Source organism: Arvicanthis niloticus, unplaced genomic scaffold (genome assembly GCF_011762505.2).
Source record: "Arvicanthis niloticus isolate mArvNil1 unplaced genomic scaffold, mArvNil1.pat.X pat_scaffold_266_arrow_ctg1, whole genome shotgun sequence".
Taxonomy (NCBI): Eukaryota; Metazoa; Chordata; class Mammalia; order Rodentia; family Muridae; genus Arvicanthis; species Arvicanthis niloticus.
The window spans coordinates 68,677-95,366 of record NW_023045930.1 but is presented as its reverse complement, the minus strand read 5'-3'; the positions used below and the strand labels follow the sequence as shown (position 1 = coordinate 95,366).

Genomic DNA, 26,690 nt, shown 5'->3' with positions numbered 1-26,690 from the left:
TAGGGAATAGGGCAGTTTAGCTGACAGGTAGGTCACTTACTTTTTCTGACTGTGTGGCTGTACCAGAATTTAAGAAGGCCAAAGAAGAATTGTAAGTTCAAAGTCAGCCTGATCTAAGATGTGGCACCCTACAGCCAAAGAATAACAACAAACAAACAAACACCAAACAAAAAAACAAAACCCTCCTTTCCAAATCCCACCAAAACAGTCAAGATTTCTTGGAGAGCTTGCATTCCAGCAGTCTCTCACTATTTGGTTACCACAGCCACAGTCTGAGCTAAATCCCAGAGCTCCTGGCAGGCTATGCTAATGCAGATGACATCCTGGGTGATTGGGATACCCAAGACCTGCTGTGTGCTCTGGGTTCCCATGGACAGCTTGGGCGTGGCTTTCAGAGGAGGTGGGTAACCAGGGTTGGGAGGAGTCTAGGGCTGGCGCTAAGAACTAGAAGTCTCCCTTAGAAGGACTGATTTGGTATAGAGGTCTCATAGCTCCTATGAAGGCTGGGCTGGAACAGACTCTGAAAAGTCTAGGGAGTGGAGGGCTGAGGCCAGGTTCTCCAGATCTGTGATACAGGCTGTGACGCACACACAACCCCAGTGATGCAGGGCCGAGCTTGGGCACGGCTGTTGACCGTGCTGATGTTCCGGGTCCGGGAGAAGGCCAGCAAGGTAGGTGGCTGAAGCTGAGCGTTAGGACCAGCTTTTGCAGCTGAATCAGTGGCGTTTCCCCTGACCCTGCCACCATCTCGGCGCCTTTCTCAGCCAGCTGCTCCTGGAATTTGCTTTTAAGCTCAGGTTGTTCAAACTTCTTTTTGGAATCCCTTGGTCCTGTTTTCGTTTCTTTTGTTCATTTCAGATCTCTTGATCTTTAAACTCCTTTAATGTACTGCAAGAACCTTTGCCGAATTTTGCCGGATACCATACCGGAAAGTGGATCTGAATTAGTTAGAAACTAATGATCGCCACTTCAGGCCACCTCTGGAAACAATTGGTGAAAGTTGCGTCGTCGCCAAGTACAGCACTGGGCTAGTATTGCACACAATGGCAGCTTTTCCATGGTTTAGTGCAGTCAGTCTCCTGCCTCGAAAGGGAACGTGATGGAAAAACCCTCTCCTACTTCATGAAAACATGACAGAGAACTGTTTAGCAGAGTGATGTTAATGACACAAAAAAAAGAGCCAATTCTTTTTACCTTTCTGAGTGTGTTTGTGCTCTTACCGATAGGAATATTAAGCAAAAGGTCACTTAGTCTTATAAGTCAGGTTTTTTTTTTCAGAAAGTAAATGATGTTCACAATTATCTGTAGCATGAAGAAAAGCTGCATGCATCATTTCTAAAGGTTGAAGATATAAATTGTCTTGGTACCTTCATGTCAATCTTGAACAGTTTTATTAACATAAGTGTGGCCGAAAAAGCAAGAGTGCGAAAGAAACAGGCATTTCTCACTTGAATAATTAATAATAATAATAATAATAATAATAATAATAATATCGTCAATACTTGATTTATTTCTGGAAATACATTTTCTTAACCAGGTGGCATTCATCTGTGGCTTCTTAGGCTTGTTAAATTTACCGGGTATTCAAACAAAGTTTTCTTAAACTAACATAGTTTTAAATATTCATAGACTGAGAGCCTTTTGTGTATGTACAACAGTGAGTATATTTGCTTGCTTTGGGAGGGAGAATAAAATATTAAGCATAGACTTAACTGGTGAACAGAACACATGGCATAAAAATTCTCACCTTTCTGTCTAGCTCCCGAGTGCTCTCCTGGGGGCCACCAGTTTTCTTCAGAGTCCTTACCGGAGCGTCCACTTTGACACAGTGTATCTTCAGTATTCAGCTGCTCAAGACATGATCTGTGACCATTCTCTCACCCCTGGATGGTACCGATCCTCATCTTTGACAGACCTGCTGAGATGCCAACCAAATGTGTGGAGGTACTTTTCCCCTTACTGACATGTTATATTCATTTTATTAGATAAATTTAATTTGAAATATTTCCTTAATACCTACTTTAATGGCTATGATAGTAATGGTATCCTCCATTTGCTCCAAAAATGTTTTAAACTACAATATCTTATATAATTTCCACAGCTGTGGAACACAATGTAACAGAAATCATTCTCCATTAAACTATGCAGGACACATATATTTCTATGCTTACGTGTCCTGGTTACCCCATTAGCCAGCCAAAAAGCCAAATTTTAGATGTAAGTCCAGGTATATAAGAAAACTGCCATAAGGAATGCTCAGTGTAAAAGTAAAGCTTGAGAAAAAATCGGGGGGAAATCACAACGTTCTTAATATTTGAATTCTCTTCCTTTGGCTAAATTAATTGAACATAGAGCCTTATAGAAATGAGAGGATAAAATGGCTTCTCTTGTTTGTTCCTGAAATTCAGCACATGGTCACATGTCCTCATATTGTTTGTGGTGAGTAAGTGTCCACTGTATACATGGCCTTAACAGTTAAGTAAACAATCAAATATTTTTCCTTTTTCCACAGGATGATACAAACCTGTTGAAATACACTTCTGCTTGTTTGTTGGGTTTAAAGTAATATACATGAATAATAGAAAACAGTAAAAAAAAAAGGGCAGGGAACATAGCAGTGATTTTTTTCATAACCCACCTCGGTTGTAGAGGTCATTAACATGCTCCGCTATTTCCCCTTATTTAATTTTTGCATGATTTTGTAAGTTATTGCATCATTAGCATGTTCATATATTATAATTTATTTCATGCAAGTTTTAGAAATGATATGTATAATTATAATTTTAATAAGTAAAATTAATGAAGAAATATCTTTTAAGGTGTTGGAATACATAAAACATAATGATAATTTTAATTCCCATAGCAATACATAAAAAGGTATCTCTCGATACTGCATATTCATTCATTAGATGTTTGTATATCTTTTGAGACTTATGAAATTGTGGTCTTAGAATTTGTAAATAAATAAAATGACCTGAATAAAATAAAATAAATACAATAATGTAACAATAAATAACAGTATGCTAAAAAAATAACTACTTCAAATAGTTTCTTCATTCAATTCTTATATATTCTATATTTTATCATTATTAGTCATACCTATCAACTTTTCCTTTATAATTTTCTTTTGCTTTTAAATGTGGAGATAACATGATAAATGGCTAACTTGGCCTAATGATTATTGGTTATTCCTGCCTAGATGCTGCATTTACATCCATGCTTTAGCTGAGTTCTTTAAACCATGTACTGCTGTCTGCTCAGTACCAGAGAATGATGACTGGTACCTTGTCCAAAGTCATGAGTCTTTCAACTATTCTTAAAATTTTATCTTATTTTTTACCAGCTTAATTTGTCATTGAGTTATATTTTGCTACCTGAAAAGAATATTGATAGCAGGCTTCAAACATGTTTTAACTCCATTTTTCCATGTTGTTATATGATTTTTCTATATCAAATTCTAAATAACACCTTTCTTTTCTGTGGTTTTTTGTTTCATCTTGACTCTGAATTAATATCAAATATGTGTTATCTCCAGCAATCATGAAAAAAAATTCAAGATCAGTTGGCATCTGTGCTACATATTAATACACATAGATTAGTATACAGAATTAGTATATATATGTATATATATATATATACATATATACACATATATATGTATATATGTATATATGTATATATATATATGTATTACATATATTAATATATCCAGGGATCCAAAGTTACGAATGGTTACGAGCCACTATAAGAATTCTGGGATCTAAATCCCAGTATTTTAGGAGACCAGCAAGTGTTCTTAACTGCTGAACCACAGCTCAAGCCCCAAGTTATTTTATTTGCAAACTAATTGATAATTTGCTATTTTGAAGATTATTCGGAAAAAAATACAAAGTTCTTCCTATTTGTATGAAATTAAGTGACTTCAACTTTTATTTCCTCTGACATGAAAGATGAACCACTGTGGAACTCAGGCCCCCATTTGGCTGTCCCTGAGGGATTCAGAAGCCCTGCCTCTTCCTGGCGAGATCAAGAAACTGACAGCGTGTGCCACTTGGCAGTTTTTGTTTAGCACTGAAAAAGACTGTTGTCTCTTTCAAATCCCCGTGTCTGTACGAAACTGCGGGGACTTTTTCGTGTACTTACTGCAACCCACTCAGGGATGCATGGGCTACTGTGCTGAAGGTAGGGGACATTTATAACACTGCGAGCGCCTAACTGTAGAGACGTACGTGAGTGAACTTGTATTCTCAATAGGCTGTCATAAGCTAATGGGAGAAGGAGACTTGGTCTATCTTTATTGATAAATTAAAGCCAAATTTCTGGCTTAAATTAGCCCGGTTGTTTAGAATATGCATTAATCTCTAAATAAAATACTAAAAAAAAAAAAAAAAAAAAATCATGTTGCTGTAAAGATATCAAAGCAAACTTACTACACATAACACCTGAATTGCTTAAGAATCTTGGTTTCTTTTTGTCCTTTCTCTTTCTAATTAAGACGTGATAGATAGCAAGCAAATATGCGAAAATTAGGAGCTCTGAATTATTTTAATTTTTTATTAGCAATTTTCTGAGCAAAATACAGAGCCAAGAATTACTTTAGGCCATGGTGTTGGTTACTGTAAGAATCAAGATTAAGTATGATCTCTCCCATAAAAGAATACTCAAACAAGTCATAAGTAAGCTGGATAGAACTCACAGAGAAGATAGTGACTATCTCTGCATTGCACATGCAAAGATTCCCTAAAGAGGAGTTTGCGATTGTAAGTGTAATGTACTTTCATGATGGAATGCTTGTCTAGAATCTGCATAGCTTTAACCTCCAGTGCTACAAAAACTGTAAAACCAGAAAAAACAAACAAAGCAATATCAAATCATGTTTGTAATTCCTGTGCCACCCAGATAAATCCCTTTATTTTAATTTTGATATGAATCACAAAATTAGCTTGCAAATAATAGTGTATGGGAAAGAGAGCACAACAGTGATTTCATAGAAAGACGACTCGCTGATGCTATGTTTAATCAAACCGGAAGACTGAACCGAAGACAACATGAGCATCTGCACACTTACAATAAGGAACTGGATGTGTTTTTTCCAGAGGCCAGTATCTTAGCTTAATAATGAAAAAGTTTGTATTAACACAGATGAGAACAGATGAGAGTAATAAGTTTTAGAAGAAAGAAGAGCCAGAAAACTTTAGGAAAGAATAAGAAATTGTCCAGTAGACTGAAGAAAAACTTTCTGAGTGATTCACTATGATTTTCAGGAATAGATATTGGGACAAAAGAGGACACCAGTGGGTGAAATTGTATTATTTTTTTTGTCTAATCTAATCTTGATGTAGGAAGATCAGCTTCCTAATTTTGACAAATACATCCTGGCCTTATAATATGCCAACATTTTAGAAAATGGCTCAGAGGTGTATATGAGGATGTTTTTATGTTATATTTGTGTGTATGAATCTAAAATTATTTTAAGCTAAAATATTTATAAAAAAACAAATTGATTTGAAATTAATACCTTTTTAATTTAAAAACAAAAAAGCCAGGCATTACAAGAGGCAACGGACCTAATAGGAGGACGTTGTATTTAAAAAATTAGTTCTGGAAATCTTTGGAAACAGTTGACGAGTCTGAATTGATATCTGGATGAGGAGAAATTAGGTAGACATGAAAAAATATGATGAAAACAGAGTAAGGAGGAGACATACCAGAAGATGACTTAAGAGAACCAGTGGTAACAGCTGTGGGATCTTCAGTTCATTGAAGAACTTAGGTCCAATCAGAACAATTGTATGAAGTCTTAAGGGATTTCCAAGTAGACTTGATAAAACAATCAGAGGATTGGAGGCATTTATTCCGGAGAAAGTTTTCCTGTAGAATGTCCCATTTGTTCCATAGTGAAGCATGAGTGAGCTTACAGGGAAGGGGTAGAAATGACTTGTACGAGTGGCAAAGCAAAAGAAGCATTGAGCTTAGATGCAATTCTCAGACAAAATATGCATACAGTACCTCATCAGTTATAATTGTTGGAGTAATATTTATCTTCTAACCAATAAAGCATGTCTTTGGTATAGGTTAGAGGATAATTTAAATTCTTCCATAATTCCTTAGGATATTTATGCATTTACTAAATTGCAATTAATCATATTAATGGAAAGATTAAAAGTTGGTATGAAAGAGTATGCTGCAGGCAAGGAAAGGATGTAGTTTATACTCATGGAGTCCCTAAGAGAAAGCCCCTTCAGATCAGATGGCATTGACAACTGAGAGCTGGAGGGTGACACAGACCATAATCAGAGCAAGTGGGTCATCATCAGCTAGTCACAACAGCAGGCAGCATACCCCGAGGGGATGTGCTTAGAGTGAAAGCACAGCAGAAATGTTGGATGCCCATGAGCAAAGGAGAGCACAGAAGGCTTCTAAGGTATGGCAGTAGTGCCATCTTCAGGAAGTTCTGAACTGTTTAATGAGATTAGGTTGAAACTCGGAGAGCTACAGCTACTGGCAAAACACTTGGGGAAAATTCATATGACATAAAAAAATATAATGAGTTCAAGGAAACACAGGATAGCAATTCTAACTATGTAACACCGATTAAAAAAGTTGATAGTGACAACAGTACAATTGGAGAGAGTAAAGGGTAGATACTATTAAGACAAAAAAAAAAAAAAAAAAAAAAAAAAAAAAAAACAAAAAACACCAAGGTTTTTTCCTTATGATAGAATACCACTTCCATAATAAGATATAGCAATTCAAGGGACTGAATCAGAACCAGATGCACACTGTGTGATGCAAAACTGGCGAAACATATTCAAGGAGAAACAGAGAAGCATGACAATTAGACTGCACATCACCAACCACTCTGACTGATAAAATGAAGCCAGCAGAAGCAAAGAGCAAAGCAACTCTGTCAACCAATTTGATCTAAGTGATTTCTGAGGCAACTCCACACCCAGGGAAACAGAATGAACCTTCTTTGTAAACGGGATGTACAATATTTACCAAGCTTCACGTCATCTTGAGCCCAATCAAGAAAACCAGATTGTTTTTAAATGAAGCTAATTAAAATCAGTGTTGATTGAACACTTATTTTTATAAAATAAAAATTTGCAAATTAAGTACCTCAACTTACAAATTTAGAGATTAAAATATAAATGAGGAATCAGAACAATACAGTGAAAAAATGAGCAGAAGTCAATAAACAGGAGTTCAGATAAATGGCAATCTGTTCAATTAAAATATAGTTCTTTGAGTAGTTCAACAAAAGCTGTAATTCTTTATCCATAACTATGGTTTAGAAAAGACCACGTTGGGACCAGCTGTGTAGAGCAGGTGGTAGACTGAATGCTTAGCATGCTGAAAGGTTCATTCTCTAGGAATACACAAATAGGAAGGGGGCTGGGGAGGAAGAGAGAGTGGGAGAGAGAAAGAATATTGGGGACACAATTGAAACAAGGTACACATGACCTTACAGAGACTGATGCAGCAAACACAGGGTCTACATGGGTCTGCACCAGGTCCTCTGTATTTATGCTATAGTGTTCAGCTGAGTGTTTTTATGAGACTCCTACTGGGAGTATGAGTGGGTCTCTGACTCTGGTTCCTGCTTGCGACTCTTTCATCTGTTGGATTGCTGTAGTCCAACTTTTTGCTTAATTTTACCATATTTTATTTTGTAATGTTTGGTAGTTAGCTCTCAGAAAACTGTTCCTTTTTAATGAGAGATGAAAGGGAGTGGATCTGGAGGGACGACAATGTGAGGGTGGAACCGGGAGAGGCAGAGAAAAGGGGAAACTGTACTCAGGACATATTGTGTGAGAAAAATCCATTTTCAATAGAAGAAAAAAGGAAGTAAAGGTAAAGAACCCAGAAAAAAAAGATTTCACAGATAATATGAGAAGAAGAACAATGGTATAATTAAGAACAATTTTATTATTACTTTGACATCCTCGATGAATATTTTAAGTCACTTAAAATATGTATCCAGACACAATCACTTAAAAGCAATGGCTCCATTGTATTCAAGAAGTTATATTTCTAGTTCAATACTATTTCAAAAGGTCACTCAGACCGGGCTGAGTGGGAAGTGTTCCAAACATATTAAATGGAAATAATAACATTTTATGCAAAATCTTATGGATAAATGAAGAGAAATCTCTAGTTCTGAGGGACTAGAGATAAGCCTCTGCAAAGCCAGTGTTGCTCAAAACAATGAAAGACAGACACACAAGAGAAAAGATATTATTCCAAAAAGTTTTGGGAAGCTTTCTGGTGAAAACCTAGCACTTGGGGAGACTGAGGTGACCAAAAGGTTATTAATTTGAGGTCAGTTTGGGGTTACATAGCAATTTCCCAGCCAGCCTGGGCTAATAAGAGAAACCCTATATTAAGAATGAAAATATTACGACCCAGTCACAAAAATCTTCTAAGCCAAAAGAGCAAAATTAATGTGTGCGTAAAATCCCTATAAAATGGGACAATTATGAATATAACTTACAAAAATGCCAGGTTGTTTTTCAAAGCGACAGTATCGCTTTGCACTCCTCCAGCCCAAACATTTGGAATTATCAGTGTGTTCTGATGTTTAATAGTGAAGACCCCAAAGGAGGTATGAAAGCTACAAGTACTTCAAAATGTAGTCCCTGACCATCGATCATCTCTGTTTGATCATATCCTTAAAGGGGAAAATTTCTTATTTAAAAAAAAAAAAAACCCAAAGAGAACTAAGTCTTAAGCTCATGTTAAAACGCACTTTCCCAAAGACCTGTTCTTAGATATATGTGAATTTCCATGTTTATGGTCATTGAAATAAAAATACAAACTTTAACTTTTTACAGCTATTTCTGATGTGAAGTTACACACATGTGGCCCTGGAGAGGTGGACATTGAAGGTGGCTGTGTTGGTGTGTATGACATTGTTTTATATGATGTAGTTATATTTGTGAATATATTTGTCCTATGGCTTTAAATGTTGAGACAATGCAAGCATCACCAGTATGATAGACATCATCATTAACAATAACTTTTGTAATGTGTATGTAGAACATATCCCTGAGGTTGGTAGAAGTACAGTTTTGGGGAAAGAAAAACCTGTAAATACTGGCAGAATCATTCACAAGAAAATTGATGGTTGAAATTAATTTTCATAAAACTTTACCTATTTGTACCTATTATTTTACTTTCAAAGCTCTTCCTTCTAGAACTGTCCAAGCAAGCATGAAGCACAATAGTCATAGCAACATTTTTTATAATATGGGAAAAATGTTTTAAAACTATAAGTCAGACACAGAGGTAGGTATCTTTGATCATAGTTGGAAGATAGTTGTAAGTTTTTCACTTCATTGGATGACTGTCCCTCAATACAAACAAACATTAGTCATTTCATTGTGTCTATAAACAAATACAATTCTTGAAAATTAGGAGGTAGACTTTTCATCTGGTTGCTATGATTAATAGCTCTAAGTTACTTCTCTGCAGTCTTCCAGTTGCAGATTGATGCAGGCATCTCACGCAGTATATCTGGTACCAAAACATTACGCAGCTTCATTAGATCCTGTGAAGACAAATAATTTTTATTGTTTCTTTCGTATATTAGATTATAATATAAAAATAAAACAATAGTCCTTAGACATTATAACAATAAGAATGTGATATGATTATTGGTCTATTATGTGTACTAGACATGGATTTTCCTAATTAGGGATCTGTTTTAAAGAAAAAAATCTATTATCTTTCTTGAATAAATAACACATTTCAATTGGTACTTGGGGTCTAGAGGGTAGGACAGAGCTTGTCTGTCCTGTATCAAGCCCTGGGTTCAAACTGGGAACCATAGAAAGCAATAGGCAAACTTACTTACTTATTTGCTTATTTCAACAAATTGTGATCCTTTAAAATATTTGTGTAATTACTTAGAATTTAAGATATACAAAACTGTACACAAATTGAAGCAACCTGAGCAAAAAAAAAAAAAAAAAATCTCATTGTGACTATGGTCACTTGCTTAACAATTACTAGGATAGTTGTAGCTGGGAATACGTTAATTTCAGTGTTGAGAAGACTGAAGACTGATGCAGAAAGATTAAGAGTTTGAGGCCAGCACAACCTATCTAACAAGACCCTTCCTCCAGAAACTCCAACATGTTTGTTGCTATTATGTTAACTAAAAAATAATCCATTTGAAGTACTCCTTGGGGTATGGTGTCTAATAAAATGATTCCTTAAATAATCTGAAAGCAAGTTACTTTTTAAAAAAAGACCTTAAGACAAGGTTTTTCAAAATTTTCCAGTTAACTTTATGATTGTCACAAAATAATAATGTACGTAATAAAAAGATGAACATTTCAGAATATACTAAAGCATTTTGTTAAATTTTATCAGTCAAATATTTTTCTATTTCTAAAACAAAACAATCTTTACAGATTCTTAGATTTAACTTTACAAATGCTTGGAACTAAAAACCAAACAAACAAAGTGTAAACTCTTCATGGGTCCTAGAAGAAACTTCAGTCATATGTGTAGCCTCTGAGAAAAGGAAAAGAATAAGACAGTTGCCAAGCACTGAGTACAGTTCACTGACAGCATAACCATGACACATGAACAGCTCTGTCAACCCAAATGAGTAGGACTAAAAGCAAATTACAAAATACGTACTTGAGTTGATGCATGGTAAATCGTTATATGTAGAGCAAGAAATTACAAAGGTTAGTGACTAAATTTTGTCTGTTCCGTAATTTGGAACTGATGATTGCTTGAGGAATATGAGTCCATTTTCACAATCCAGGCTTTGCAAAGGTTCTGTATGACTAATGCAAGCTTGAGGTGTTACTCTGGTGCCAGTCAGTATTCACCATAGTTTAGACTGGAGTGTTTTCCTATGTTGTCTGCCAGAAAATAATCATTTTTTTTCCAAATTGCTTCCCTGTCTTCTTAAAGGAAGTCCAGGATTGATAGTCTTTGGGTCCTTTTTCTCTAAGATTCTTTTCTCCTCTCCTCTCCTCTCCTCTCCTCTCCTCTCCTCTCCTCTCCTCTCCTCTCCTCTCCTCTCCTCTCCTCTCCTCGCCTCTCCTCGCCTCCCCTCCCCTCCCCTCCCCTCCCTCCCCTCCCCTCCCCTCCCCTCCCCTCCCCTCCTCTCCCCTCCTCTCCCCTCCTCTCCCCTCCTCTCCCCTCCTCTCCCCTCCTCTCCCCTCCTCTCCCCTCCTCCTCCCCTCCTCTCCCCTCCTCTCCCCTCCTCTCCCCTCCTCTCCTCTCCTCTCCTCCCCTCCCCTCCCCTCCCCTTCCCTCCTCTCCCTTCCCCTCCTCTCCCCCCTCCTCTCCCCTTCTCTCTTTCTCTCCTCTTTTCTTTTCTTCTTCCCAATTTACCAACTGCACTTTCTCTTTTCAGGCCAGCTCTCCACAGTACTGCCTCCCCCTCCTCCAGGAAGGCCCAAGGTTACTGTGGAGCTGGTGGGCTCCCAAGTGTTTTGTAGGTGTACTTTTGATGTTCCCTCCACAAAAAAGTCTGTAGGATTTCTGATAGTCTGGTCTAGGCTTTCTTCCCAAGAAATCAAAGAAGAGCTGAGACAGGAGAGCACTCTTCAGGCATTCTCCATTTTCGAGCTTGATGGCATAAATCTCAGACTTGGAGACAAGGTATGTACTGAAACAACAACAACAGCAGCAACAACAACAACAACAACAGCAACAACAACAAAACCTTGCATTTTTTTCATGAATACATTGATTTTCAAACCAAAAACTGATAGCTGCTTTTGTCCTCGACATATAAAGCAGTAGAGTCTTGGCTTTTCATTACAGTTAGATATGTCAGTAATGTACGTTCCGTGACTATGTTTAAGTATCTCCTTTTAACAATCTGCTGATTTTTGATGAGTCTTTAAAATTAATGTCTCTTTCAGACAAAAAAACAGCTATATTTATGTTTATGAGATATATAAAATTATATGTCTTATATATTGGAAAGCAGTGTCTTAATTTTTCTTTGCTAATGCCTTTTTTGAATGTTCTAGTGTGTGTATATAATTTATAGTGTGTGTGTTTGTGTGTGTGTGTATAAGTTATAGTGTGTGTGTGCATAATTTCTAATGTGTGTGTGCACTATCCTTCATATTGAGGTTCAAATAACTAATATATTTGTGATAGAATTTTTCTCAAATTTTAGGCAAGTATGTAAACTGTTTAATTCCTTTTAAAATTTAATTTAATTTATCTTATATGTGAGTGTTTTGACTGTAAGTGTATGTACTATGTGCTCACTGGATATCCATGAAGTTCAGAAAGGGTATAGGATCTGCTGAATCTGGAATTGTGGGTAGCTCTGAATCTCTATGTGTATGCTAAAAACGGAACCTAAATTCTCTGCAAGAGCACCAAGTGCTCTTAACTCTCTAACCTCTTGGTCCTTAATTTTATCATTTACTAACAATTAAATTAAAGACTTAAAGATAATTTGCATGCTTCTTTATAATGTCATTACCAGATGATTATTTCTTAACTGTATTCATAGATATTTTGCAGTGCTGCTGTCTTTTACGTGGAAGAACCAGATGTGCAAAGTATAGCTGTTAAAAGCCAGGGATTTTTTGCTGGAATTAAGGTGTGTAGCATTGAGTATGAACCAGAAAGGTTATTTTCTAGTTTGCCCGTGACGGTTCCTGGGCATTCATTGTAGACTGAATCAGAAAGTCTAGACTAAATTTGCATTTTGAAGAACAACCTGAATGACTCTCACGTACAAAAAAGCTGTAAGGCACATGGGAATGAGCTGACTTTGGGGTGCTCCTTTGCTTATGATGGACACATCCGAGCAAACTCATCATAAATTGAAAAAAAAGTGCAAGTCAAAAATTTATTTACTGAAATCAAGTTTTGTCTGGCATTGCAACTTAGCAATAAGCACGCTGTGGAATATTAGATGTTTACTCTTTGTGACCCACTGCTTACTGGGAGCTATAGATAGCCACCACTACCTAGCATCATGAGAAAGTATGTTGCAGAATATTGCCAGTCTCAGGAAAGACAAAAATTCAAAGTATAACTTCTACTGAATGTAAAATTGTACACCATGATAAGGTAAAGCCTCCCAAGTCAAGGCATCAAACTCATAGACTTGGGAGAAGGAAAGACTAAAGCTCAAATTTGAATAAGTGAAAAGCTCTATTTTCATAAGTCATTCTGTTAAATATTCTATTATATATTATCGGAATGCCACCACTTGATTATTGTAAATGTTTGAAGAGAAGTACCAGACAAAGTGCTAGCACCTGGGACTTAAGCCGAAAGGACTCACAGTTCTGGGCTTATGGATTGCCATGATTGTGCTAACTATACCCAATTCTTTTGGTTACTGCTGGTCACACTGGATCGAGAGAGTGATGGGTTCTTCCAGCAGGTAAGCAGTGTCAGGGAATCAGAGCAGTGGGAAGTACTAGGCTGTACAGAAAGGCAGAAGGTGGAAGTGTGTGTGTGTGGGGGGGTCTCACTAATGGAATTGGAGATTGCATGGGGTTCATTTCTTGTTCAAAGACAATGTGGGAGATTGGTCAATTGTGAGGACAGGACTTAGGGACAAGATAAAAACCTTTGTGTAGCATGCACACACGGACAGACCTTAGGTCAAGAAGACTGAGTTACATTGTCAGAAGAGCTAGCAGTAGGAGAGCAAGGAGAGCGCTGACCTTGGGAGCACAGTAACCTTTGGATCTGCGTTGATAGGGTCAAAGCTAAACAATGTCAGTGGTGAGTCACTGTTTCTTATTAGACTAACAGAGGAATCCCACTCACAAGTAATTCTTAAAGGCCCCCACTCAGCAGCTCATTCAGAAAGATACAGACACCCACAGCCAAATAGTGAATGGAACTTAGGAACTCTTATAAAAACATAGGAGGGAGGATTGCTATCCCAGTGGGGATAGAAAGTCCACAGGAAGACCAACCAACCTGGACCCTGGGGATGCTCAGAGTCTAAACCACCAACCAAAGAACATACACGGCCTGGACCTAGGCCTCATGCTCAAACATAGTATATATGCCTCTTGGTTTTCATCTGGGTCCCTAACAACTGAAATGGGGGCTGTTGGCAAAAGCTGTTGCCTGTCTGTGGCATATATTCTTGTAGCTGAGCTTCCTTGTCTGGCCTCAGTGGGAGAGGAAATGCCTAGCCTCATAGAGACTTGAAGTACTTGGAAGGGTAGAGGTGGGAATTGGGGGGGTAAGGATAACCAAGGGCAGCCCCACCCACTCAGCGGAGAAGCTGAGGGGAATGGAGGAAGGAATGTGGGAGGGAATTACTGGGAAGGGTCATTGAGCAGGATGTAAAGTGAATAAGTAAAAAAAAAAAAATTAAATTAAAAAACAAAAAAAGAAGCAAGTCTTCTGAGAGACCGTTAAGACTTGAGGCTATGGGAAAACAAGGAAAGATCCCTGCTTCCACATATGACTGCCCCGTGGACTGGAGTGGTCTCAAGTTGTAGTAGTACATCTCAGGAAGTCTAACGTTTTAAAAAGCAGACAGAAACAAGCTGAGGAGCGGAGTAGTGAAGGTGATGACATTCCGGCTTATGTATTAAGTAATACATACATTTCAATGGTGACAATAAGTCCTTGAGAATCACTTGGTTCTTCTCTGGTGTGTCAATAAACAACAGCAAACAATTGAAGAAAAGGCACAATCTCTCATCCTTCATTCTCCAGAATCAATGAAGCAGCTTGGTCACATGCCTATCCAGCCTATATTGGGGAAACTACAGAGCCTAATCTCAAAGTGGGGCTGGTAGTGGAACTCTCTGCGTATCAGTGCAAAGTGACTTATATTTTTTACTGGCTCGATGTTAACTGACCTTGTTTACTTAAATAAAACTGAATGATTAAGCTATTAATGGCTCACTAAGCAAAAGATAGTCTGCTGGGGTAACAAAACAAAATAGCATGTCTTCAAGATGAACTCCTAGAAATACATTATATTTGAACTTAAAATGCAGTATTTTCTCATGCTAGTTAAAACCCGAACTGGACACTATATCAGAAGATGGAAAGGAATTCCAGCTGAGGATAGAGAGTACAGTTCCTATTGTTTGCTCTGAATTTAGTGAGCTTGATCAAGGATGCAAAATCTCATTAAAACTGAAAACCATCGAACAAGGTAACACACTAAGTTCATTTTGGTTTATTATATGTCAGGCAATGACTGATCCTTGTTCTCTTTTATAGAGAGTCCCTGAAATGTGCTCACATTAAAAAATGTGTTCTTTGCTTACATCAAACAATAGGTGTATCATAATAATGATCTGATATAAGGTTGAATCGATGATTGGCAAAGCAATTCATGGTGTTTTTTTCTTCCTTTTCTTGCTGAAACGTACTAGTGAACTATCTGCTCCATGTTGTCATTTGTTCTCTTTCCTTTTTTTTCTATGTTTTCCTAGTTGATCATTCCCCTTCTCCTCTGCCTCATATCTTTTCTTGTCTTTGCTTTGTTGTCAGAGATGGAGACAACGTTAGTTTTCCAAATCGCCTTTGCTGAAAATAATTTTGTGATATACTCAGAGTTGAAGCTTATAAAGCACGGGTCTCATAGTGAGTTCTTTATACTTCTCTCCCCAGTGTAAGCTTCAAGGGGGATATTTTGTCTTAATGTTCTTCATATAAATGACTAATCCCATGAATACCATGATGCATGACCATTTATAGATCAGGACTAAGGCAATATATAGAGGGAAATTGCTCCCTAGAGCAAGATGGAACAGCAAAGAGAGCAAATGTGTGTACCTGTGGCTGGATTGCTTGAGTTCTTTCCCAGTTTTCAAATTCCTCTCACCAGAACAAAAGATTTTCTCATTAAAACAGAACATGTAAAGAGAAATGACAGTTCTGTTTGTATATCGTATATTCTTCATAGAATAAAGCATTTTCAGTAGAACCTCATCAAACACGGGGTATCTAGGTGTTGATGGCCTTGTAACACCTAAATCAGAGAGGTGAAAACATTAACAGGCCCAGTTTAGTTTTCTGTTTGATGTATGCAAATAAATTGATTAAAATTTAAAAAGATGAATCAAAAGGCATAAAAAAGAACTCAAAGATGTCATGCTGGGGGCCTTGACAATTGCATATGCTTAGAAGATGCCTACCTGGGCACTTAGACATCTAGAGGCCTGTGTACATCAAGCTTGTGAATTTTACTACAGCTCAGACCTTGGACATAATTCCAGTTCAATCTACACTTCTGGGAAGCATAGAGACACACATGATTGAAACTATCTAAATTATGCTAAGCAAACATTTCTTTTTATTAGAAGTATACTGTCAAATATATTTACACACTCTTGGTTTCTTTAATTAAGGCAATTATTGATATAATAATAAAAATAGCATAAATGTGCTTTTATAGCTTATGTGTACGATTTGTCAATTAAAACTTGCTATTTCCAGAGAGAAATTTCTGATTTCATTCTGGATATTCTTTCCCTTCTCTTCTACCCAATATCTACATGACAAAGAACATGTTTATATGTTTTTACAGAAGCTGTGCAGCTGATGTACAGGCTTCATGAAAACAATCTTGGCCTTCATACTGAAAACGTGAGAAATGAAGTCATAGACTGTACCCGAACTAGGCATATTCCACACTCTCCTCAGGAAGCTATCTAAGGAATTTGGATGTTTCCATTATTTTTTATGTGTGTGAGAAAAATGTATTTCTAGGAAAATAAAAAGGGAATCATAGGCCAGGAAGTGGTGGCACACACCTTTAGTCTCAGTGCTTGGGAGGCAGAGACAGGTGGATCTTTGAGTTTGGGGCCAGCCTGGTCTACTGACCTAGTTTCAGAGAAATGCCATCTGAAAGAAAGAAAGAAAGAAAGAAAGAAAGAAAGAAAGAAAGAAAGAAAGAACAAGTGAAAGAAAGAAAGAAAGAAAGAAAGAAAGAAAGAAAGAAAGAACAAATGAAAAAAAGGAAGAAAGAAGGAAAGAAAGAAAGAAAGAAAGAAAGAAAGAAAGAGGAAGGAATAAGGGAGGAAAGGAAGGAAGGAGGGGAGGAAGGGAGGAAGGAAAGAAGGGAAAACATTTTCCCTGGGATCTTGAACCCAGTACAGTATACTTTTATGTGTCTACTGTAATTTTGTACCTGTAAAATCCTTGTGAGTGTAAAGAAGACAGTCTTTAGAATTAAGTTCTTCCTTCTAGAGTCTCAGGAAGGCTTTGTGGTCCTGAATTGAATTTGAAAACCTGCTACTTTATACCCAATCTGGGGGCATGTTCTTTCATTTATGGGAAGAACAGAAATTATGCAAATGAGCTATGCCACTTTTTAAAGTTATGTTTTCATTTTATGTTACTATTTCCTCTCAAGATTATTTCCCTTTTTTTTGTTACATAAACAGATCATTTTGAAGTTCTGATGCTTATGAGGGGAAATAAGTTTATTACTCATGATCACATTCAAGAGACCCACATCATTTTCTTACTGGATGTCAAAATTTATGCTGAATAGCATGTATATATTTAAGTTGATGAACTACTCTACTAAAATATTTATTACCTTCTCCTACCTGTTATTTATTGCTTTTGAATTCTATCTAAATGAATATGTATTTTTAACTTTATTGAAAATAGTAGTGTATTTGTATATATGTATACATATTTAAAGTTAATATTTATCTATAAAGTAGATTCAGCAGCTTTATTTTAATTCAAACAAACATTAAAGTAATTTTAAAGAAAAATATTTAATAATAATATTTAGTCTGTTTCATATTGATCAAGTAACTACATTTGATTTGTATGTATCTTAAAAAAAACTTTTAAGATGATATTTTTTTCTTCCTAAATAGGTAAAGAACACCTCGGTTTAAATTTGGCATTGTCTTCCTGCCACGTGGACCTTCACCAGAACTCTTGTGCTGATGGAATATGTAGCCAGGCTGTAGTATACTACACTGCTGTGACAGACTTTTCCCAGGATGGAGACAGACTTACAGACATCATTGTGGAACCTATAGTTAATGATGTTTTCTTGTGGGACAGATACACTCCAGACAGCGTCCAGGTTGACTAATCAGAAAAATAACCTTTATAACTTAAGATTTAAAATATACACTTGTGCCAACAATATTTTTATTTATAAATTAATTGGAGAGATGGCTAAAAGTCTAAGTTTACTTTCTGGACTTCTAGAGGACTCAAGTTTGGTTTCTAGTGCCATCGGAGGCAGCTAACAACTGACTGTAACTTCTGCTCTAGGAGACCTGACATCCACTCTCATCTTTGTGGTCACCTGCTCACACTTAGCATATAAACACATACAGATGCATTATAGAAATAAATCATTTTAAAAATTACTTAATATTTTTTATTTTAAACAATTCCATTTTAGTAACTATAAAATAAGAATTTACTGAATATTAATTTTAATTGCTAACTAATTTACTAGCCAGCAATCAATGTTAACCTTTAAATATATGCTTCTTCTGCAGATCAAAGTCAAAGATGTCCCATCTGCTTATTGCTATTCATTTACTGACTTACACATAATTACCTTTGATGGCAGGTAATGTCCTGATCTTTTCTTTTATCAGTGGCTTTTGTTTTCTTTTTTTTTTTTTTTTTTCCATGTTTTGTTTTAAAACACTCTTTTATCATTTCCTTATCTTTTCAATGTTTGCACTTTTACTGGTTTGTTTCTAGACATTAGTGTATTTGTGTAGAATATTTTTGCCTTAATTCCAGTCCTTAGTAAATAATGCAGATAACTAGTGGACCTGAAATTTTGGATTATTACAAGTGAAGACATTATTGAAGAATATTACAAATGTACATAATCACTTGTGCTTGGCCACCTACTTATTTTTATATTAAGTCATTTATTATAACTAAGAGTATTTACTGTGTTGTATGTTTATAAAATTACAAAACAATCTATGAGGTTTATGTAAAATGACTAAGCTAATTCACTATATTTATTTTAATACTAATTAACTTTAATTAAAGAGAAGAATGCCAGTTTTCAAAATCGATTTTTTTCTACCATGAAATCCTTTATAATTGTTTCTGGAATTAAGTAAAATGTCCCAAGTAATGAGAAGGGTATCAAAATGATATTGATTTTACTGTCTGCATAGGAATAGTTAAGCTTAGTCACGCTGTTCTGGGGGCCTTGTCATGCTAAGACATCCTTAAGAAGAGAGACAACTCATCGTCTAGTAAAAACTTTCTTCATGATACCTGACAGGTGTTTTAAACATAGTGTGATAGCTGTCAGTAAGATTATTCCTGAGTGACATCGTGATAAAATCCTCCACTATAAATAGCACTTCACACGTTTTGATGAGTATTGAAAAGTTGTCAGGACTAATCAGTTATGCAGAAATCTTTCATAGTTTGGAGATTTAGAAGTCTCCTCAGTGAGGAGTCCTCAAGAAAGCAGAGTGGTGATGTACTTAATCTGTCTTCTTTCAGTGAGATTACTTATAAAATATGCAGGTGACAAGCCTTGTTCTACGTGCTGAAGGTAAGGCAGTGAATGAAGTCAAGAACGTTCGTTGCCATGGTGCTGAGCTTTGGATAGGAGAAGAGATAGAGACACACGATTCACACCAATAATAGTAGTACTAGAAGTAAAACAGTGTGGAAGAAAATTAAGATAGAAAATAAGAGAAGGAACTAGAGTTCACGATTTTATTAACAGAGACTGGTTACTGAAAGCCAGTAAGTAATACCCACGTTGGAAAATGCTTTCTCTAATGAAGACAACCAAGGGCCTGTGCACTCAGCAAACATATTCTCCTTTAAGAGTGAAGCCTGCTGGGTGGGTAAAGAGACAGACAGAGATGTGGGAAAGAGTTGAACTGTTTGTGGCCACTTTGAATCATTCACAGACACATATCACAGACACATATCTTCAGACCCATAAATGTGCTGAAAATACAAATTCCTTATTCTGAGAGCATATACATTGCCTGCTGATGCATGCATTAAAGAACTTTGTAATATTACAGTTATATCGTTATAATATTGTATCCTTATTCTTAATGTAGTTGACCTTTGTTCATACCAGAGTATATGACAACTTCAAGACTGGAACATTTGTGCTTTATAAGAGTATGTCACGTGATTTTGAAGTTCATGTACGTCAGCGGGACTGTGGGAGCCTTCACTATCCTGTGGCATGTAACTGCGGCTTTGTTGCAAAAGAAGAAGGTGACATCGTTACTTTTGATATGTGTAGTGGCCAGTTACACCAATCTCCACCATATTTATTCGTAAAGAGCCAAGAGTCATCATCAAGCAATATCAGAATAACTGAATCTTATTTAGGAAGAAAAATCACGGTATGTGAACGGAAGTAAAAAATTTAACATTAGAAGAAATTTTGCTTTTCGTAATTTTGGATGAACTTCTATTCATCCCTATAAATTAGGCACTATTATATTTTGATATTAGTTTGCTAAAGAAATTAGCACTTAGAAAATAATGAATAAATATAATCAAAATACATTATATTCATGTGTGAGAATGTAAAAAAGAAAGAAAATTGCTTTAGATTCACTCAGATATTTGACAAAAGCTTATATTTTAACCTATTATTCAAAATGGAACATATCCTTACATCTAAATTGTTCCTTCAAAACATTTTAATATTACAGTTTTATGGATTATTCATAAAACTATTTGACAATGTCTAATGAATGTATATTAAGTAAAATGACAAACATCAATATTCAGGAATAACTAACAGTTTTTAAGTGAATACAGTCTGCTACTACTTCAGGAAGAAGCATGGAAGCTAAATGAAAAAAGATTAAAAATTAGGCAAAAGGCCCCACATTATATTTTACAAATATTTTTATTATTAATATTTTTGAAAATATTATTTCATATCAGTAAGCAAAATATTTATATCTTAAGGTCATGTTCACCTTTTCATCTTTTAAAAAGGAAATTCATGGTAAATATGTTCAAATATTTAAATAATTTTTAGTATGTTATGGTTTTATAACATTTACTGAATAGTAATGTACAAACAAAACATTATCTGAATTCTGTCACCCAAAGCCATAATATGAATCAAAATCTTTTTATAAAACAATAAATATATAAAACATTTATAGATTGGATACATATGTATATATGTATATATGTTATATATAGAATTAGTAGACAACTGTAAGTGTGAATAACATCAGAAGGCACAAGGTGTTTTGCCACATGACTGCTATCCCAACACTTTAGAAGCCAAGGCAAGAAGGAGAATGGTGAGCATAAGACAAGCCTGGTTTCCATAACAAGACATAAAAAACAATACATAAAATACATAAAAAACAAGACATAAAATACATAAATAACATACATAAATAACATACATAAAAAAACAAGACATAAAAAACAAAAAATTAAGCAAAAACAAAAAGACAATTCACAGGGGAATAACACTGAAAACTATGTCCAAGTGTACAAATAATTGACAAAATATTGAAATACCTCATCAGTAATCAAATAAATAAAAAGCAATACCTTTCCTATAATATTGCCAAAAATAAAACTAATGGAAAAGATAATCTTTCTAGGGGATTCTAAATGTCACTTCAGCAAAAGTTTTAACTGGAAGTTTGTTCTAATGAAATAATTAAGGATGTGGGCAACACCAGTGATGTCCCTTGCATCTCTCCCTGTAAGGGGGAAAGTTATAAGTTGCCATAGGAGAGTTTAATAAAAGGTAAATAAAATTAAATACATAGTAGAAGACATTATGGTCAAGAAAATGAATGGGCATTTGTTGATTGCTAGGCAGAAATACAAAATGCAGACTTTGAAATAATTTTAACTAGCTTAATGACTAGGAATGTAAGGTTTTTATACATTAAAAAAATCCCCATAATGAGTACACATCATTTTTTTTTAAATAAGGAGACAAAAAGGATTATATTTAAACTGAAAACAAACACTAGTGATGTGTCTTTGGTGCTTTTAGGAAAAGTCTTTTTTTTTTTTTTTTTTTTTTTTTCCAGTTATACGTCCAGATGATTTGCTTCAGGACATTATTGGGACCGGGGCAGTGAGTGGCTCATTGTCAGATGGCACAGGCCATTAAGGTCATGTAATTTCTGCTTGCTCTGTTTGCCACTTTCCCAAGCAACTAAAATAACTTGCCTATTGATTCTATTTGTCTACCAGCAATAAAAATATAGTGATTAGCTTCAAGGACTTGTATTCCTTCCAAATTATGTTTATTGGTGTGCAATTCTATACTGCATTACTTCTATCAGAATGTGACTTTGTTAACATTGCCATCACTAGTTTTAACTGCTTCAATCTTATAAAATATAAAATTTTAGTTATTAATGAAGTCAAGAACCATTGGTTTCAGTAAATAGTTGAAATGACAGTTAAGAGGACTGGCTTCTCTTTCAGGGGTTCAGTTCCGAGCACCCATGTGGTAGGTCACAACTGTCTGTAACAATCTCAGAGGATCTGACTCCCTATTTTGGCCTCTGCAGGAACCAGGCACACAAATGGTGAACAGACATACACACTGGCCAAACATCCATGCACATAAAATTAAAAATTAAAAGATCTGAAATCATAACCAAATTTCAAGTCAGTATAAAGTGAAAAGGGATTTTTTTTGAAATACAATTTTAAATGAAAGTTTTCATGCAAAAAAATAAGTATTTTATTCTTTGTATGCATAGAAAAATAACTTTCTTATATCTTCCATGGCATCCTTTTCTTAACCCAATGAATTCAGCATCTTGTATCTCAGTGTGGGCTTGTCTGCTTTCAGATTTGGTTTTCCTCTGGAGCCTTCATCCGTGCTGACCTCAGTGAGTGGGGTATGAGTATAACACTCAGAATCTCTAGTTTAGACTACAGAAGCACATTGGGGCTTTGTGGCACCTTCGATGAAAACCCAGAAAATGATTTCCATGACAAGAATGGGATGAAAATTGATCACGTCGTCAACAGTTATATTGCTTTTATCAGTGAATGGAGGTGAGAATTAAGCTATTATTCAGTTGTTTTTGTGTTACTATGAAGCTTAAGCAATGGGTATTCAATGCTCTGCCATTTCACAATAGATTAGTGGAAAAAATGTTCTTGTTCAAATAACTATCCTATCTTTCATCTGGAAGGCTTTTACCAGGAAGAAGCATGTTTGACAAAATACCAGCTTCCCCACAGTTTCCTGCAAAACCATCCTACTGCAGCTGCTGGTTGGGTACCACCATGCACCATCTGCCTTCTCACCATCTGGACAGCAGATCTCACTTAGAAATGGCTCCCAGCTGTAAAGACATCAAACACATCCAATTCTCTTCCTTGATTCCAGACCTAGATATTACCTCTGAATATATCAATTCAGAAGTTCTTGTTGGAAAAATAAACCCTCATGTACCTAGGGAAGAAAATAATTTGAATTTCTTACTACAGGAAAATACCCACCCAAACCTACCTAAACTGGACTTAAATTTACAGCATTCTGGGAATAAGACACAAAATCCTCCTACGTATTCGAGTAATGAGAGGCATACACAGGACCAGGAAATGAGGAAGAATCTACAAAACAGATGGAAACAACAAAAATTGAAGGACTCTCTTCCCGTATTTACTTTCCAGAGTCTTGGACAAGGCAACCTGGAAGAGTTTTCTTATTTTTTCCCTGAGGACCACACTGAGGACAGGCAACAGGAGTCTGTCCCCTCGTGGCCCACAGCATCAGGCCTCACTGAAGTCAGTGTATTGGCAATCTGTCAGCAGACTTTAGCCAACTCCAGCATTGGAAGGCTCTGTCTTCCCTTTCTTGGCAGGACACTAAACCATGTTATGGAAATGTGTGTGAAGGATGTTCTGCTAAAGGACGACGGGAGCTGGGCAGAGGCAGGAGTGGCCTTGTTAGAAAATGAATGCGAGAGACGTATTTTAGAAGCAGGAAAGCACAACATAGAAGAACACAGGAAGTCAATAGAAGGCATTCTAGAAGTGTTAAAATGTCCCAATTTATGCAGTGGACATGGACAGTGTACGGACTGGGGTTGTGCATGTTTTTCAGGCTACAGTTCCCATGATTGCAGTCATTCATACGGTATGCAAATGCTCTGAAACATTGATATTGGGGATGGCATGTGATTATGGACATGTCCTTAGTGTTTATTAAGTCTGCAGTGAGAGATATATTAGATTTCCTCCAAATGTTTCATCTTACTGAAATGTCAAAGCTAAATTCTGCGTAACTGCCTTGCCTGTCTGGTACCATACCACTTGATGGCCTCTTTGTGGCAGCTCTTGATCCTTTCCATCTGATTTCATCTCTATTGTTACTCCTTGGAAAGGCCCCCGCCACCCAGACACAAAGCCTTTGCACACAAATGGTACCTCTGTCTTCAGAGTAACCTTTTGCCTTGATCTCATATCCAGTTTATTTTAAGCACTACTTTATGTTATTTTACATTTACATATGTTAATTACAGTAATTTTCTTAAATTGTTTTTAAGCCTATTTTTGAGCAGCCCTTTTGTCTGAGTATTAACTTAAAAAATGTACCTAGTAGTTTATCTCACAGAACCTCATATTTTTTAATCTTCTGTGACATAATTAATATAAAATTTTTGCACATAACTGAAAACATATCTTTCTACATTTTATGCTTTTTCACTTTTAAAACAATCTTTGTCATCCTATGGTAAAATTTAAGTTATATAAAGGTTTCATTTGTTTTATTCCTATGCCTTGGATAATGACACTACACACAAATACATCAGTAAATAGACACATGCAACAAACGTGACATAATAAGCTAATAGAAATTATTGTGAGATGTTTGAGAATCCTAAGGTCAGAGGCTTATGATTTTTTCTCAAGGTTAACTGGTAAGTTCTCTTAGACTTTGACAGGACTAGAGCAGAGAAATACTGTTCACAGGGATACATCTATTTTAACAAGCAGATCTCACCGATGCAGGTAAGATGTGTTCACCAAAGCCACAACCAGAATAAGAGCCATAGGAAATTCAGTTAGCTATGAGTTCTAAGAGAGATATTTCCTGTCAGTGATTAATACACTCACACTTATCCTTATGGGATAACAAAAAATATAGACAAAACTGTAATAGAGTATAAACTATACTCCAATATGTGTGTGTATATACAAAGATATATATATATCTTACATTTTGATAAAAATTTTTCGTAGTACTGAAATGATTTTTGAAATGTGAATATTACACTGTTAAGTAAAATATCTTATTGCAGAAACATATTTTACCATTTTTACAGAAACATTTAATTCATCTGTTTGCCACAAACTGGTATGGCAAAACCAAGATGTAATTTTAGGTATAATTTATTAACATCTGCTCTTAATTAATAACAAACATTACTGAAACATTAGAAAAATGTGTTTTTAAGTGTTATCAGTTATGACAATGCTTTTGTTTTGATGGTTAGCATTATGTATTAAAACAAAACATTATTAAATGTTTAATTAGTTAATTACTATAAATAATGTTTTGAGTGCATTTTGAAATGTTGTTTGAACTATAATTTAGACACTAAAAATAATTTTTCTGTAATTCACAAGGCAGGTGATGTTTATTATAATTTTTTTTCTAAAGACATAGCTCCTGAAATTACTGCACTTGAGAACGCTGGATTCTGTGATATTCAGAAGCAGAACTGTGTCACAGTGAAAGTTTTTGGTCAAGGCTTCAAAGAGTCATTGTCCATCAAGTGTGAAGTTACTAAACTGGAGGTATGATAAACACAGGCTTTGGGTGCCGTGTTTAAAATGATTGAGTTCGTGCCATTTTTCAGGTTAACTTTGTCTATCAGAGAGCAACATGATCTCAGGCTGTTCAACCCACTGAGAGTTACAGGAAAATGGCCACACTGCTTCACTGTATAAGCTGCCCTCTGATTGTTACTAAGTATTTTATGTCATTTTTATTGAGGTGTTGGGCCATGGTTTTTAGTCATGATTAATAAAAGCTAAAAGAACGTCAAGCTTGTTAGATAGAAGCATCTATCTTTCTTGAGCTGTAAATCACAATGAATGGCAATGGTTTTCAGCCAAGATAATCTGACAGGGAGTGTAGGTGATGGAGATGCCTGAATATGCCCTTCCAAAGCACAAACGGGATAACTGTGCTCATAGATCACACCTCCTTTGCTCTGACTCTGAAATAGGCCATCCCTCCCCATCAGTTATTCGTCTCTCAAGATTATTAAAGCAGAAGAGCCATTCAGCTTGAATGAGAGCACATTTAAATATGCATTATTTTGTGAATTATGCAATTTTTTCTTTTCTTTATTCAAGCAAAAAAAAATAGTATAAGGACATGTTTTTTTAATTTAGATGCTCATTTGGACAAGTTGAAAAATTAAAACATGTTTTTGCATTCTTACTTTATCTCTAAGTCAATGAAGTGTGAATCTGGTACTGAGACTTTGCTGAAGAAAATAATTTTGGAAATATTTTCCTTGTGTAATTATACACAAGTATGTTCATTGAATCATGTTATACTTAAGATCTCAATATCATAAGAGAGAGGTATGTGGCTTTGGCAAATTTGTTAATATTAGATCATTCTACTAGTAAATGATTGAACAGAAGTTTGCAAATTTGTATTTTCTTAGAAAGTACATCTTGGACTTACTTTTAGATCTATCTAATGTGTTGTGATTTACTTCTCTCCCTTCCAA

The 26,690-nt window shown here is 35.7% G+C and overlaps 1 pseudogene; it reads left to right on the top strand.

Annotated features, from left to right (window-relative positions):
• The first annotated feature begins 602 nt into the window (after positions 1 to 602).
• The window catches only part of LOC117701834 (von Willebrand factor D and EGF domain-containing protein-like), a 79,758-nt pseudogene continuing 53,670 nt past the window's right edge, over positions 603 to 26,690 (top strand).